The 15,732-nt window shown below is 36.8% G+C and overlaps 1 protein-coding gene across 4 annotated transcripts in view; it reads right to left on the bottom strand.

The window, feature by feature from the left end:
* The window catches only part of LOC134814194 (uncharacterized), a 37,713-nt gene that overhangs the window by 5,411 nt on the left and 16,570 nt on the right, over positions 1 to 15,732 (bottom strand). The window lies entirely within an intron of this gene.

Genomic DNA, 15,732 nt, shown 5'->3' on the forward strand with positions numbered 1-15,732 from the left:
TCTTTTCAAACCAATGACAGCTCCAGCAGTTCATCCTGTCCTTCCTGTAAAACCAACAGACAATTTCTCAGATAATTCGTCTGTAGCTTCATTGATCATTACTGAAGATAGCTTCTTCAACGATGACACTGCAGATGTCACAATCGCTAATTTGGCGATATCCTTCATTCTGATCGCTATTCTCGGAAACATTTTATCTCTGCTGTACTTCTCCAAGAAAGGAAAACTAACAGTTCCATCCTTTCTTTACATATTGATAGGATCATTTGACATATGTATCTCTATCACCGCAGTTCCTGTCATAGCTTCACTTCTAAACTCGAGAGCTGGAACATGGTTCGAGAATGACATCCTCTGTTTATCTTGGCCTCCGATATTCTACTTTCTGAAAAGAATGTCAATGTTCTTGGTCATGATGATCAGCTTCACCAGGTCCATCGCCATGTCATTACCATTCCTGCATATCCGTATCAAGGACGTGTCAGTAGCAACGTTCATTTATGGTCTTTTCATAGCAATTGGCGACATCGCATTTCTGGCCATTGACGGATTGTTTGAGACAAAATATCGGGATAGAGAATCCAGCTGTGAAATATATAACATTGGATTCGAAGTTGAACCTGCCGCGAAATTCTACTCCATACTTTTCCAACTGGAAATCATCTTTCCTTGCATTATTATCTTTACCAGCTTCATCCTCTGCGTAACATCTTTGGTGAGAGTTAGAACCGAGTTCAAAAGTGAGGAGATGAAAAAATCTAGAACAGTGTCCACCACAATAACATTATTCGCAGGAACATTCCTCTTCTGTAACATTCCAGCCTTTCTGCTCCAGCTTAATTACTTAATTCTCTACCTCAAAGAAGCTGAGGAGGTTAAAGAAACTAGAAGAAGTCCATTCATGGAATGGTATGGTCACCTTCTGTCCCATTTCTTCCTTACTCTTTTTAACGCTGCTGCTAACCCATGCCTCTACATACTGCGGATGCCATTCTTCCGACAGTGGCTCATAATAGTCGTTAAAGACCCAAGATTGCTGCTAATAAAGGTGAGGAAATTGAAAAGATCTGAAGCGTCATCACTATGGCTGTCAACGTCTCCCGCATCATCGAGAAGATCAACCGGGAGGACAAAACAAGCTCCGCCAAAGGCAAAATCATCTCATTTTCAGCTTTCGCCACGGCCTCAACTCAGAGTTGAGTCTACTTTAGTAAAAAACACGAGGGACCGAGCAAGCTCGTGGAGAGCAAGACCATTGTCGGTTGCAGATTAACATTCCAATTAAAATGTTGCATTCTTCTGATGTTGCTGAGAATTTCCAGTTCACAACAGTTTAAATAGAGATTCCTGGAATTTAAACAATTCTTAACAATGCCCCAATAACACAAAGCTATCAGTTACTGCTTTTAAATCAATAATTCAGCATTTTCGAACGCTGGTTTTCTCACTAAAAATATTCATATTGGTGCTTACTTTCTTGCTGAAACAAAAGGCTTTAGCCATTTTCCCACTAATAAGTTTATAACCCTTTTCTGCACTGTGTTGATTTGGAATTTAACTTGTTTTCAATCGAGAGGTATATTATTTAGTCTATGAATTACATGAGGTTTTAGTTATCCCATATGTCCAAAACATGGTTGTCACAAAGTTTGTTCTAATGTCTTATCAAGAAGTAAAATCTGCAATTTCATTTGAATGATACTGTATCCATTGAAAATGCATGTTTGATTTTTAATTGATTAGACCAAATCATTTGGTGAATTTAGCGAAATTATTTTACCAGGCAAGAATTGGGTGTCTGATCAATGGCAACCCAAGATCACAATGTGTAATCCAAACGAAATCGAGTATCGGTATTGTAATCGAGAAGGCAGCATCAAACAACGTCCAGTCCTTACGTGTACACAATATAGTACATACAATGTTTCTCCGCAATCCACATTTTATTGAAAGCTGGTAATCAGTTTCGCACATGATTCACGTACTCTAGTTCGACACGCACTCTAGTTCGACAGAAATCCCCCCTGTCGAACTTCGGTACATGTAAAACATGTAAAACTATAGAGTGCAGGTAGCGCACTTCGACAGTCGAACTTTAGGGTTTATCGAAATACAGTACGTGTCGAACTGGAGAGCGAGTCGAACTATAGAGTACGTGTACCTTCCAGGGACAAAAGGATTTCGCGATTATTTTGGCCAAATTTCGCGGTACCGCGAAATTTAACAGGCTATACATTAAACTATACATAAAATTTGTCGCGGAGAATGGGAAATTTCGCGATTTCGTACATGCCGCGAAATCCTTTTGTCCCTGGTACCTTCACATAATATATAGCTTTTGTTAAAGTTAGACAAGCATAATCATTTAGAAACCCCTCCTTCCCCTCAGTAATTATGTAATATGTGTACTACTCATTATGTACAGTGATGGTGATCATGTATTTAAACAATGTATCTTGAGATGTCCCGCTTGTGACTCGACAAGTTTCGGCTTTTTACGGCCATCCGCAAGGGAGATCACCTCAATAAATGTAATAGATCTTTAGTAATATTGTAATTAGTTTTAATTAGTTAAGATTATGCACTTGTTTGTCTTGGGGCGACTGCTAAGGGGTTGTACTGACTACTGAGTACACATTGTGTACGACCCCTTACTCTTAGTATTTCCTTACCCTTCATTGATTAATTATCATTATAACAATGGCCTGTTAATAAGCTCGAGAAGACGGTAACATCAGGCTTTATTTTGTAACTCTGAAAATATAGCCAGGTTTTCTAAAATGGAAACAATAACTCACACTTCTAGAATATCCAGGACTACTTATTACTTAATCGTTATGCTGCCTGGGTCAGCAATTCCAGGAATGCATTAGCGAAGTTTAGAAGGTATTTGATGAATTTAACTCGAGAACTGTGTATAGTAGATAGGTTAGTTCATGGATTAAGTTGTTGCCTCATTGTAAATACGTTAATTGTTGGTCCTGCGTAAAACTTGATGTAATTGAAATACATTGCTGTAAAGCAAGTAAAATGTATTTGAATTTTGAAATAAAAGACATGAACTGTACTGTCAAATGACCCCTACAGACTACTGTCACAAGACATTGACTGGTTCAGTGGTTCCCTCCCATCAAATATTCATCCAATCAGCTCAGGACTAAATGTGGGGTTACAACATGCAGCTTATATACACCATTTAAACCATTATTCGTATGACTATCAAACAGGTAATTATAAATTATAAATGAATATTTTAACTAAGTGATGACGGGGGCCCCTTCTCATTTCCAAATTCAATAGTGCCCTTTACGTATGTAAATGAGAAATGGTTATGGTTTAGATTAGTCGAGTAATTGAATGACAATTCACAATGCTGACGCACCCTGGGTTGCAAGTTAGGGATGTCTGTGTTCCTGCCTATCAAAGCTATGCTGGATTCTGTTTGCCAGACGTTGCTTGGCCTGGCTTATACTGGGCGGCACTTCACCATATCTGTTTATGATTATGAACACTGACGCCTAAGTTTAGTGGTCCCCTAGGGTAAGGCCTGACACAGCTGCTCGTGTCCCCTCCTAGAAAATAGTAAAGGTCGCAACGTGAGACAAGGTTCTGTGTCATTTCCAGACAGGAGGGTTATTTAGCTTCTTTGTTCCTTCTTTGTGTCTCAATTTGGGCCTTCAAAATAACTAGCTAAAGAACAACTGCAGACTGGAGCAAATTGTTTTTTTCCAGAATGGTTTGTAATTGTATAATTATATAATATATAAAATGCTATTATCAGCATAGATAACTTTTTTTTTTTTTTTTTTTTTTTTTTTTTTTTTTTTTTTTTTTTTTCTTTTTTTTTTTAAATGAGGAACCTGCCAAACCCCAGGACACCAGGAGGATACCACCGGCAAAGCGGCTAATAGTACCCTCCGGTCTGTGTTGTACCGAAGAAGCTGAGTTAATCGATCATGACTCGGCTTACCAGCCAAGAGGCAAAAACTGAGCGGCACCAAGGGTTCAGAGAGTGTCATTTCAGCTTCTCCGGTGCTGGATGCCCTGGGGTTTCACATGCGCCGTAGCAAAATAAATATAAAAACACACGCACACAATTTTTTTTATTCTTTTAGATAATACGTCGAATAAAGTCAGTGGATATAGAGTAATAAATTGCACATAAGATGGAGAGAAAAAGGAGAGATACTACTGGTTTTAAATGTGACTCTATATCAATACTAGTTGTGGAGATAACTCCACTAGCTACAACTTGTGAAATAAAGGGTAAAGGTAAGGCACGGCTGAATTTTCGAGAAAATAAATAAACAAGAGTGTATAGTGGATCCAGAACTTTGGGTATAAGATGGTCATCAAGGTAGCATAGATAACTTTATTAGGTTCTATGTAGCATATATAACTTTATGCGCTTCACCATTACTCTTAGGATATAATCGTTCATTATTTTACTATTAGGCTATTATTATATTAGGCTATTGTTTATTATCGATAAATATTCTTACTCTTAATAAGCACAAGGAGCTAACGCACGCTAGGTAATTTCACAAGACAAACGGTTTAGATTAATTGCATATTATGTGCAATATTGAGCAACATCGCATTCGGAGCATAATATATTTCTACTTGAATCTTTTAAGGTTCACGACGTACGATTCGGATTACCGAATTTAACGATATTAACGATATATAGCCGAGTTTACTGTGACGAAGTAGTCAAAATTGCATTACAATTTACATTTTACAAGCGACTCAAAGTAGTATTACCTGTAATTGTAACCCGTTGTCTAAAGTGCCATAATGAATTATTCCTAATTAGACTTGACCACAACTCACATTGTGTTAAGTGTCCTCACGAATCACGTCGAACACGCGAACGTGTCGGAACGCACGCGAACGTGTCGGAACGCACGCACTCCACCCCCACGGATGAAAGTCGTCCGTGTAATCAAGTGTTAGACGAAGAGATAGGGTGCTCACGAAGCCGTACAATAGAATTAGACGCATATAGCAGCCCTCCTGGCCAATAGAAGCGCCTTGATTCTTAAGATAAATTTATTTCGCTGCACCAATTACCAATACGAAGTATCGTATAACTTAAGTCGCACTTATCAACCTTGTCTTTAATGGAGCTTTCCCATTTATCCAATGTTAACCCTGGTTGGGCGTTGACAACATATGTCACCAGGACTGCATTCTATTTCTTGAAATCACCCCAATTACACGTGCCAGCTTACAATCCCGTTAGACAATTAGAAAATATCAGCACTCAGAATATGTAGCTTTATAACATGATTGTATATTTTTATTTGTAGCGTTGTCAGAGGAATGCCACATTGCTGATTCGGCTATTTGTAGGTAATAAGCAAGGTGATCTTTATTAAATCATACATGCATAGAATCATGACTACACCTTACAATCTTAACAAGATTAGTTTGTTATAAGTTTCCCGTTTCAGTCGAAACGTTAGACCATTACATTCTTCTATTTCGATTCCTACATATTACGTTCGTTTGTTATAGGTTTCCCGTTTCAGTCAAAACGTTACTAGACCGCATTTGCACATTTGACATTCTCCTATTTCGGTTCCTATCTATTTATAATGAAATTTAAGTTTCACTTCACAACTTAGTAGTTTTAAGCTCCACATACGGGCATTGTTATCTGGAGAACAGAAAAATTTCCCCCAGAGAAGGCTGTATACAAATGGACTTACTGTCTTTTCTCATGGAAGGTTTTGGGATAACGTGCTAAATTTTCAAGTTTTCTGTGACTTACTGCCTTTCGTGACAGCTAAAACAGTATGTTTAGCTTAATTTGTAGAGAATCTTCTCCAGAAAATGTTGGTACCAATTTATCTCACAATTTCGAAAAATGGACTTACGTACTGCCTTCACTCAGGGAACTTCAATTGGTAGATATCGCGCGTCAAATTTTGAGGTTTACCTGTAATTCTATTGTAAATGAAAACTTCAAATGCAATTTTGTTTAAAATTTATCTTCTTTTACAGTTTATGACATGGAACCTTGTAACTCTGCAACAGTGTTTGGACCATATATGGGCGTGGTTGGGGTCCGGGACCCCCTCTAAAAATCGGTCACTGGTCCTAGTTTGTTGGTCAACTACTATCTCGAAATCAAGTTTCACAACAAAAAAACCATGGAAGGAAGTTAAAAAAAACACTGATACACCAGGGTATATCAGCCCTCTAAATGGCTAAGAACTATCACGGGTCATACCACGTGACAGTACCTCGTGACTACGTCACTCGGATATTTATTATTCTTTCAGCCATCATATTTCTGATTTTTTCTGAATAGTCTATTCAGAATGATCCGAAATTTTCTTGAAAGAATCATCAAATACTACAAGTACAAGACTAGTTCATCACATATTTGTTTGTCAAAACAGTTTGCTTGTCGCTGGATATGTTTTTATGCTCGGTTTAATGTTCATCATAGATTATTTGGAGATGTAGATTTTGTGACACGTCATAACCATGTGACTAACACGTGATAACGTCATTGGGTTTTCTTTTAATGACTTAGCAAATTCCATTTGAGTAACTTAGATAAATTTAGCGTTTTCGTCATTTCTTTAGATGCTTGATAATGATGTTGCTGGGATAGGATTTAATTTGGATCACACCTTAAACGTCCGCGGAATTTGAACAACAAAAATGTGGAAACACTCTCAAACTACCATTTGCATTAAAATTAATTGACGCCAATTTTTGGTGGCCCAACATTTATAAACCTGTTTTTTTTTCCTTTAATTTTAAAACTGAATTCAGTATGGAATGATATTTCGTTTAACATTTTAATTTACAACTTATCGCAAATTCTGCTGAAATATTTTTGTAAAATTCACGACAGCTACCGCAAGCAAAAGAGCAATTCAGACGTTGTGAGTCGTCCAAGTGTGTCAAAATGTGTTGCCCACACATTTAACGGACGTTAGGTATTAGCTAATTAAGTTATTGTTTGCAGAAACCGAGGTTTCTTAGACGGCCAGCTTAATTAGTGTCCTGAAATCTACACCTAATGATTATGAAAGTAGTTGTGTTTCACATTCGATTTTGAAGCTCGATTTCCCGATTGAGGTGACCATTTTCTAATTAGAATATTATGTATATTCATCTACATTCTTATGGGACCGTCCTGAAACACGACAGTAACATAGTTGAAACTATTTAGATAATTTCTATCAGGCGACAGCTGAGAATGTAAGAATGTTGAGTTAAGCCCTAATACACTTCAAACAAGCGACCGCTACGATGCAAAATCGATTTTATGTAAGTCAATAAGCAGAAAATTTGGGCTGGATAAATTGCAATTGATGTTTCATTGTATCACTTTTCAGGCATGGTTTCCTCGACACCACCACCTATAAAACTGACCGGAGGATCAGTAACTTCAATCGTGACGTCATCATCAATCGTGACGTCAACACCTACTGAAGGAATCGATGATCTTGTATATATGGCTATAACGTCATCATCAATCGTGACGTCAACACCTACTGAAGGAATCGATGATCTTGTATATATGGCTATAACAACACTGCCACCAGAAAATATCTTCGTAAACGACTCAAATGCAGTGACTTACAATTATAGCGATATCACAAATGTTGTTATCCCACCCTCAGATACCTCAACTTATAATAACTATGCTGATATCGTTGTAGCGAGCTTGGCGGTGTCCTTCATCGCTGTTTCACTTCTCGGGAACACTATATCACTACTCTACTTTACCAAGAAAGGAAAATTGACCCTCCCTTCCTTCCTTTATATTGTCACAAGCTCGATTGACATGTGTATCTCCATCGTTGTAGTTCCTGTCATAGCTTCACTTCTAAACTCGAGAGCTGAAACATGGTTCGAGAATGACATCCTCTGTTTATCTTGGCCTCCGATTTTCTACTTTCTGATCAGGATGTCAATGTATGTAGTCATGATGATCAGCCTGACAAGGGCTATAGTCATAAAATTTCCCTTCCTAAAGCTGAGAATCAAACACGTGTCAATAGCAGTTATCCTGTATGCTGCAATCCTAGTCATTGTCGAAGTCATTTATTTGTCGATAGATGGCTTGTTTAAGACACAATACCGGAAAAAGGTATCCAGCTGCGAAGTTTTCTTCTCCTCCAATAGCTCAGTGGAATCTGCTTCAACATTCTACTCGATAATTCTCCAGATTGAGCTAATCTTGCCTTGTATCATAGTTTTTATCAGCTTCATTGTCTGCTTGATATCATTGCTGGGACAAAGTGCTGAATTCAAAAGAGGTGGGCAAAATAAATTTAGGAAAGTATCGATCACAATAACTCTTTTTGCTGGGGTATTCTTAGTCTGTACCATCCCAGCTTTTCTGATCCAACTAGATTACTTGACTCTCTACCTAAAAGATACCGAGGAGATTAAAGATACTAGCAGAGGAAAATTCATCGAATGGTATGGACACCTGCTATCCCATTTCTTCCTCACCCTTTTCAATGCTGCTGTCAACCCATGCCTCTATCTGCTTCGGATGCCTGAATTTCAAAATTGGATCAAAACTGTTGCTAAAGATCCTAAAGCGCTGTTCAGAGACGTCAGGCCGCAGACGGGATCCATGACATCCTCCCTATTAATGACAGCATCAACAAATTCAAGACATTCCTCCAACAGGGGAACCGTTAGAGTGCAATCATCGACTCGCTGTGTGAAGCACAAGGCAGGGCGTGTTGACTACACTGCTGTATGAAGCACAAGGCTCGTGTTGACTACACTGCTGTATGAAGCACAAGGCAGGGCTCGTGTTGACTACACTGCTGTATGAAGCACAAGGCAGGTCGTGAGCTTGAAGAAAGCCCAGATTTGTGGTCACAAACGAAAATCACTAATCTGCTCTGAGAAGGAAAATTGAACCATGACAACTCATTACTGTTCCAAAAATCTCGGTTAGGAACCGGACACATAGGCAGAGGACACAAGAACGGTACTTTCCTAAAAGGGCAAATCACATGACTCACTTTAACATGGACACGAGGGCGGTACCAAACACCGTTCTAAATGATGAACTAGTATTATAAACTTTTAACATCACACAATTTAATTTTAAATTTTGTTTATAAGCGTCAACCTACTTTTATACACATAAATGATTAATTGATAATGATGTATTTTAGCTGTTAACATATAGCCATATTCAATCATTTAACAAAACATAAGATTACACGGGATTTTGATGTTCTCAACAGTCAGGTTGAGGTAAAGCTTAGCTCAAAGAAATCGATATACTAACTTGTAAATTTGAAAAGAAAACATATGATACTGTTGTGACAAATAATTACCCAGATTTAAACGAGCCAAAAATGAGAGATTTTCCTTAAATATCTCAGCCAACTCAGCAGCAGATTTTAGGGTTTGGTAACGTGCTAAGACCAATCAAACGCTGCCTAGATGTTCGTGTGACAAAATTGGTCTTCTGAATATCGCAGTCGCTACATTTACCCAGGTTTAGTCTGACCGTCTTTGCTTCAGCCTTATTGGTTTTAATCGAGTTATTTCGTTTAATTTTATTAAGATCTCGAATTCGATTGTGTACATCTAAACTCTAAAACTTCAAGTTGTATTATGGTTGACATATGCAAGAAGTATTTCATATATGGTTTATTTGATGGATAGGATAAGTACAAAATTAGTATGAAATAAAGAACAATTTTTTTCCCTTTAATCATAAGAGCTTCAAAACTTAGAAGAATGTAGCCCTGTATCTTTGACTTTCACCTTTGGGCTAATTGATGGGCAGTTAACAGTGTCCAAATGTAAATCTAATAAATATTGAATAATGACAACGAATATTTAAACTGCAATTCGAAGTTAATATAACAATTAAAAATGTATGTAATACTGTGACTTAAACTTGTAACTTGACATTTTTTAATGATAACAATGTTTAACCGAAGTTGTGAGCTTACACATTGCACAGAGCTTTGTCTTATTAATGAAATTGAAATATATCTACATTCGAATAATAGACTAAACTAAGGACAATACTACAAACAGCATGTGGGCAGGTACTATTATTACTATTATCCAATGTACAAAGAGAAAGATCTGTAAAATAAGCCGGACAATGAAAATATAAAAATATACAATCATTTCGCGTGTGTAATAGTTGTTTCTATGAAAATCTTGATGATTGCAAACCCCAGAGCCGGGAGTGATGTGAATACATATCCTTTGTACGTTGGCTCGGGCAAGATTTGAATAATATTGTTTGAAATTTTGCATGGCCTATAGGCCATGCAAAATTTCAAACAATATTATAAAATTATATATATATATTTTCAAACAATATTATAAATCTTATAAGATTTGTTTTTATTTCTTCTTCAGATTCATCGTTGGATTTATTTTTATACCACACATTGTGCAGGCATTAAATACAAATGATAATTTTGGTTACTTTGCAGTGTGATCAAGCTGTCAGCTGACAATAGACACATCACATCTAACGGAAATTACATTAAATGTAAGTCATGAATGATCCTCTGAAGAGACCTTCACTTTCAAAGTCCAGAACACAGACTTTGACTCTATCCACTGATTTATATAATAGTGATGGTCCAGATAATCTTATTTGGGCAGGAATTAGCTCGTCTGATGGATCATTCAGCAATGACGCGGATGTGGCTATTGCAAGTTTGGCAATATTTTTCATTGTCGTTGCGATTATCGGAAACATCTTATCCCTACTGTACTTCTCCAAAAAACGGGGGAAAACAGTTCCATCCTTTCTTTACATAGTCATAAGCTTGTTCGACATAAGCATCTCCATCGCCGCATTTCCTGTCATAGCATCACTTCTCAACTCTAGGACCAAAATGTTGTTTCAGAATAACAGTTTTTGTGCTTCTTGGTCTCCAATATTTTACTTTCTGAAAAGGATGTCAATGTTCCTAGTCATGATGATCAGTTTCACTAGGTTCATCGTTACGTCATTTCCATTCCTGAAGATCCGTATCAAGGATGTTTCAATACCGTTGATCATCTATGGTCTGTTCATAGCGATTGCCGATATCGCCTTTTTGTCCATGGTTGTTTTCGAAACAAAATACCACAAAACTGTATCCAGTTGCGAATTTGCATTCATATCGGACACGACAAGACATTTTGATTCACAAATATATTCGATTCTTCTCCAGACAGAGTTAATTCTTCCTTGCATAGTAGTTTTCACCTGTTTCATCTTATGCTTGACATCTCTAGTGAGAAATAAAACAGAATTTAGAAGGGAGGATCAGAAAAAATTCAGAAAAGTGTCCACTACAATAACATTATTTGCAGGAACATTCCTCTTCTGTAACATTCCAGCCTTTCTGCTCCAGCTTAATTACTTAATTCTCTACCTCAAAGAAGCTGACGGGGTTAAAGAAACTAGAAGAAGTCCATTCATGGAATGGTATGGTCACCTTATATCCCATTTATTCCTTACTCTTTTTAACGCTGCTGCTAACCCATGCCTCTACATACTGCGGATGCCATTCTTCCGGCAATGGCTCATGCTAATCGTTAAGAATCCTAACATGCTGTTCGAAAAAATGAAGGTGCTGAAGAGAATGATAACATCATCCCTTAGACTATCATCCAGATATTCACCATCATCAACATCAAGATATTCAAGTCAATATTCTGGTAGATATTCTACTAAATTAAACTCTCTTCGAATAAACATTCCTCGTTCACCAGCTCCTCGTTCACCAGCTCCTCGTTCACCAGCTCCTCGTTCACCAGCTCCTCGTTCACCAGCTCCTCGTTCACCAGCTCCTCGTTCACCAACTCCTCGTTCACCAGCTCCTCGTTCACCAGCTCCTCGTTCAGTCAGGGGAGACCCGTTGAATGATGCTGGTATGTATATACAGAGGGTTCGAATTTCCGTCACCAACGGAAACTACCTCTCCGTACAGCAAGCAGAAATCGACTGAATAATGGCAGCAGAACTTGAGTTAATTTGAAACAAGTTCACGTGTTAATAAAATAATCTATCTCAGCGTTTCACCATTTTCTGCAGGAATCATTAATGAATTTCATTAAAGGATATAACTAAAAATTACGCAAGACTAGAAGGGGTACCCAGTTCTCTACATCTACAAAGAAATGATTATATATATCATATATTTTGAATCATAGCGTATATATTTGGTATTATATACCGATACGCCAGTAATTCAAAACATTCTCTGGGTATACTGGTAAAGGTCACTACGGCGAAGGAAAGTGTGGCGGAGGAAAGTGTGGCGGGGTAACCTTTTAGTTTTAACTTAATAGTAATACCTTTTTATAACAGCTCATGAAATTCAAATTTTCAACTAATTGTGATCTGAATTGATTGAAAAGACATAACATGTAGTCCGTGTAGGCCTTACACTGTGCTTTCAGCAATACTCATGAGAATACGGTGATATAAAATGTTTTGATAATATTAAACTTTCATATCAACATTTTAAATCAAGTCATGTAAATGTACCTTTTTATAACAGCTCATGAAATTCAAATTTTCAACTAATTGTGATCTGAATTGATTGAAAAGACATAACATGAGAATACGGTGATATAAAATGTTTTGATAATATTAAACTTTCATATCAACATTTTAAATCAAGTCATGTAAATGTACCATTGGTTAAAATTAAATGGTATTGTGTACTTGAGCTTTATCATTAATGGTTCCACCGTTATGTGTTCGAGACAAGAAGCCGTCTTGTGGGTAAACACTAAACTAATGCATTGGAAGAAAATTGATCTAATTCTTCTATAATAAACAGCACAATGAAGAGTAATTAGTCTTTGAGTTTGCTAAAAGTCAATATAACAATACACTAGTGCTATCCTTGCGCCAAATAAGAAATTTGACAAATGTTTGAGTTTTGATTTTGGGAATAATCATTTTTAATGTGATCTTGTTTTTTTGTTTGTCAACAGATCATGTAATTGTATTAATGAGGACGAGCGTGCTAAATCACTTTACACTCGATCTTCGAGATTTTTCTAAAACTAAAAGTGCCCCGACAGTTGAAACCAACTTGAAGTTGAATCGATGTATTTTCGGACGCCGATTCCGAATCACCCCCATGAGTCATGACATAATAAAATGCACCAAGATATTGGCGAAATATGTCTCGATCACGTGATATGACCGTATAAGTAAGTTGGTCTAATTTTTCGTTAGAGTTAGGGTTTCAGCATATGCTTTTGTTAGGGATTAAGTTAGGGTTAGGGTTGGGATCAGATTAGAGGGTTAGGGTTTCGAATAGTCGTTCAGGGCCAGCTAGAGAACGGGTTGAAAAAGTCACATGACAGTCGAGTGTAGAGTGATTAATCATCATCCCAAGATGCACAGTGCACACTAGAACATATTACCGGACACCGGTGTGATTGTCGTGCCGACCACACCTACAAACAGTGGCGAGTGTTGCGAAATTTTCATAATTTGCGTAAATACTTTATCTACTCGCGTCCAGGGGTGATTCAGTAGATGTTTTTTTTATTTTACTTTCCCCAAGTTCGGATCCATAATAGCGTAAAAGTTAGGTGCGTGCGGAAATTCACATCGATAAATAATACTGTTCGTAGAAGACTACCCGGAGTAGGCCGTGAATTGTATATTGTTTATGGTCCTAAAAATAGATTAAAACATAATCTTCATTTTAGGTGAGTTTTGACTTTTGCATAATTTAAATAATAATTATGTCATAAATATTTTGAAAACAAAAAAAAGGAATGTGGATGACTTTGCTATTGTGAACTTATTAATATCCACGTCTCTTCAAAAAATGATATAATAAGACTATTGTCTAAATATTTATACAATCAAATTCTTGAGTCGTTTTTATTTGTCGTAAGTTAAGACAACAAAAGCCTACACTTTCTTTCTCACAATGCGTGAGGTATTTCTACGGTGCTTTACAAAGGAAATGGAATTAGCTTTGAAGATCTGAGTTCACCTCGTTCAACAAATTCAAACGGACTGCTCACTGCTCACATATTTGTCTCGAAGACACATTTCATCTTGTGAGCTTTTCTAAAGTGTTTAGTAAACACTTTAGAAAAGCTCACAAAACACTGTTTACTGTTTATTGCATATTAATATCGAAACCTCGGGTTATAAGAGAAAATGTTTGAGATTTATTCCTAAAATCGAGATGGACATGTTCATTGAAGTTTGAGGATATTGGTAAATTAAAAAGCATATTAATAGCATATATCAATCTAACATGTTCAGACGTTCTGAACATAATATGCACTGCTCAGAAAGAAAATCTATCGTTGTTAGGCACTACAATGGTTAAATGTCACATTTTTGTGACTTAGTTAACTGTAGCTGCCCAATTAGTATTCCTTAGTCTAAAATATGGTAGATTAGGTCAATCTAACAATAAGGATACAACATTAGTCAAAGGGCACGGATCGAGCGGTTATAAGGCAATATTTCGTCAACTTTGTCACACTCAGAATATGGTACCCCTTTTCTACTGTGAGGTGTTCTCAAAACCCTTTCAACTTATTATTTGATGAATGTTCTACCGATCATAGCCCCAAAATATGTTGTCCTGAAAATTTAGCTAATGCCTAATACAGGTACTTGGTTATTGGGAAATGAGGTAAATTTTGTCACATTATATGGAATTTGAAATTTTGAGTGAATTGCCGGAATCACTTATATCTGATTTTGGTTTGAAAGGCGGGAAAACTCTATATAAGGACGATACAGTTGATTCAAGTTAAGGGCAGTTGATGCGAGCATTGTCACAAAAATGATACGAAATCGTTAATTATAGGTTAAATTTCGAAACAATGATAACCATACCTCGATTAAAATTCAATACTGTTCCAGAAATTATTGGTAGGTTATTATTTAACAAATCGGAACTCAAGTTTAACAATGCTGAGGTTAAATTTGCTAAGTTTTCGAAATGTGACAAAATTCACTTTTCCTGCCCCAACAGTAAAAATTCAATACTGATAATGGGTTTAAATCAGTTCAAACTATAATAAGGACAGTCGATGTGAAATAAAATGTATCTAACTTTTACAATGACGTATGTATTATGTAATGAAATTTACATTTCTTGCCCCTATTTTGAAGAATCATACCTTGATCAGAATTTAATGTTAGAAAAAAGTAGTAATGTAGATAATTGTCATATGGAACTATCCTATGAACTTAAAATTCGAAAATTTGGCCAAACACAGCAGCAAGGGGCCATGTTAACTCTGTCACGTTTTTATAGTGTGACAATGTTGGCATCTCACTGCCTGCCGAATTTAAGCGATATCTTATCATCTGATAAAGATATCGTTATGTGACAAAGTTTACCTAGAGGATGAGACGATTATCCTAACCATGGAGGGTTTATATAGTTTAATAGTTTGACAAATTTTACCTCATCGTGCCATTTAATAGGGACACTAATATTTACCAATATCCTCAAACTTAAATGAACGTGTCCATATTATATTCCTTTTTTATTCTTCCTCGGCAGTCTAAGGTTTAGCCGATTTTAATCAATCGTCCGACCATCATTTTGATTTGATGGACGTTCTAAAATCTCTATCTCAGCATTTAACCCTATTCTATTCGTTAGAACGGCTACAAACATGAGGATGCACCCGGACTTAGATCCACAGATAAACGACTCTAAACCCGTCGCACCTTCTTCAGCGGTGTCATCACCACTATCTGCA

The sequence above is a fragment of the Bolinopsis microptera genome, chromosome 4 (assembly GCF_026151205.1).
Source record: "Bolinopsis microptera isolate Bmic1 chromosome 4, MBARI_Bmic_1.0, whole genome shotgun sequence".
Taxonomy (NCBI): Eukaryota; Metazoa; Ctenophora; class Tentaculata; order Lobata; family Bolinopsidae; genus Bolinopsis; species Bolinopsis microptera.